The sequence below is a fragment of the Anneissia japonica genome, unplaced genomic scaffold (genome assembly GCF_011630105.1).
Source record: "Anneissia japonica isolate Jap-2015-1 unplaced genomic scaffold, ASM1163010v1 scaffold69_len1423075_cov170, whole genome shotgun sequence".
Classification (NCBI taxonomy): Eukaryota; Metazoa; Echinodermata; class Crinoidea; order Comatulida; family Comatulidae; genus Anneissia; species Anneissia japonica.
The window spans coordinates 138,286-141,267 of NW_022748202.1; positions in this window are offsets into that span (position 1 = coordinate 138,286).

Below are 2,982 nucleotides of genomic sequence, written 5' to 3' on the forward strand. Positions count from 1 at the left end.
CGATTTTGTTTTACAGAGAGCATTTTCCATCAGGAAGTCTTCCCCGATAAACTGTATGAACAATGTAACAATTTGAAAGGCTTTCAAATTAGTTATAGACAGTAAAATTACAAACAATTTTATAATCTTTAAAGCAAAGCTTTCATTTTTGTGTCAGGTCATAAAAATAATTACTGATGAAAATAGTTGATAGGCCTATGATGAAAATCCTATCTCTGGCCTAAATTATTTTTCAATTTAAAAAATTGATAAAGCAATTATCAAGGAGGTATAAAAATGTATTGCAATTATTATAAGCTTTTCAAATCCTTTACACTGTTGGAGCTTTCAGATGTTTACCTTTGACCATACTGAATAATGCTGGCTGTGCTTGTGGTTAAGCTGTCAGCATATCCAGAAGACGACATGCATTTTAAAATATTTAACCATACAATATTTGTAATTATTCATAAAATTTTGGCCTAACCAATAATTACAAAGGACAAGATTGTTGTATTTTTACAATAAAACGTTTTTATTATATATTTTAGTATAATTATATTGTTACTAGCTGACAAATGTTATTACAAATCATTACAAATGAATCAGTATGTTCAAATGTATTTTCCATCTATTATTATACTCATCTCCTTTCATTCCTTTAAATTCACCATATTCAAACAGAAACAGTTTTAAATAAATATTTTTTTAAAGGTGACCATAATTTCATAATAAAGAAACTGATGAAGTAAACCATAGAATTCAATGAGTTTGGCCAAAACATCATCCCACAATAGACCAATTGTGTAGCTAAAGTCAAGTGACAAATATTTTACAACTTTTGTATACAGTCATGATGTGCCTTGTTACAACCGCTAATGTAGAAAACAACAGCAAATGTAGTAACAACAGTTAATGTAGCACACTCCACAGCTTATGTAGTAAAACTCTCCGCTAATGTAGAAACCCAAACAACTTATGTAGTAAAAGTAAATCAACCCCAGCTAATGTAGAACACACAACAGCTAATGTAGTAACAAATATTGCCTCACAGCTAATGTAACTACTATTGCCAGCTAATGCAGAGCATTACAATGTTACAATACATTGGCTGAAAAACATACGAGTATATCAAATCAGGTTGTCTGCACATCTGCACATTTAATGGGAAGTAAACCTGTGAAGGCACTTTTAAAAAAATGTCCACTTATGCATACTGTATCTGATATTGGGTGCTCATTTTAGTAACCACTAATCAGTAAGGATTAATAAAGGTCTCACATTGTTCATGTCGCGGTCGGTAGTTCCCTTTACATTTAACAACTACAAAACAAACTTGGCTTACTTCCTCATATTTAGTCTGAGAAAAAAACATGACAAAGTAGCCCAAGTAAGTTTTTGTAGTTTTGTATTATTAAGCTTAACCCTGGTAACTGTCTCTTATACACATCTAGATGTGTATAAGAGACAGTCGCGGGGGCATGCCTGTTCATAATAATTCATTGGTGGATCTTGGAAAAAAAACAGAAAAAAAAAATTCCAGGACCCGTGAGCCGAATTTTTTTGTTACATTGGAAAAATTAGAAGTCGGAAAAGCTCATTTCCCACCATCTGGAATTTTCCAGGGGGAGGAGTCGGTTCCACCTTTTTTGGGGGGGGTTTTATGAAAAAATGTAAGCCCCAGATCCACCTCTGTAATACTTTAAAGCTGGTAACCTCAATTATAAGTTCCTTTCTATATAAGATTTGTACTATATTCTACATTAGCTGGCGATAGTTACATTAGCTGGCGATAGTTACATTAGCTGTGAAGCAATTTAGCTGTTGAGCTTTCTACATTAGCTGGGGTTGATTTTCTTTTTAAGCTGTGAAGTGTGCTACATTAACAGTTGTTACTACATTAGGTGTTGTTTTCTACATTAGCGGTTGTAACATGCCTATATATGGTCATGATGTGATGTAACTATGACCATATTTAAGCATGTCACTTGTTTTTTGTCAAATATAATTTGATATTCTGGACAAGGCTTACGTATTCAGCTGTAACTGCTCGGTGATTCCACTAATTTGTGCCATATAAATCTATTATTTTCATTAATAATAAGATTGACTGACATAACATTAACTATAATCATTAATGTTATGCCAGCCAATCTTATATGAAGTACTGATTCTTTTCTTTTAAAAAAACTTGCCTTAAACCATGTTCACATTAGTGTAATGTTGCACAACAGCAACTCCCTCTTAGTCAAAATTGTACTGCCATTCACACTTTAATATGCGACATTGACTAAATGATAAAGAATTGTTGAATGCCCATATATAGTCATAATGTGCCTATATATGGTCATAATGTGATATCATCATGACCATATTTAAATTATAAATAATAAATGACTAAATGATAAATCACGGTTTTTGTTCAAAGTGGTTTTCCATGTTCAGGAAACCAACTTGGTATTTAATTGCTTCCTATGCAATGTTAGCTTGGACAAACTGGATGTGAGCTTGAAGGATTTGACCACTGAATATTTTGGTCACACAGACCATATACACGGTTAATTTGACCAAAAAGATGTAATGTGAACACGGCTTAAGTCACTGAAAATAACACAACACAGGTTCACAGAGATTGCAAATAAAACTAACAATAATAACAGAAATTTTTCAAAGCCAAGAACCTAGATTAGCTAAATGGTTTGAGTTACTTTACTGAGGCTAATGCATTTAGGCTAACATAAATAAACATCTTAAATATCATATAAGATATTGTAATACTGTTATTGAAGGTATCACAAAATAAAATTTGTTATATTTGCCAATAAATTTCCAATGGCACAAATATTCTACATTTTATTTATGATGTGTATGATTATTGTGAATATTTGGTAACTTCAGCTTGACAACTATCAGTTTTACCATGGGATCTATTATTAGATGAAACAGATTAGCAATAGTAGTGATGAATACCCAATAAAACAAAACATAATATATATATAGAAA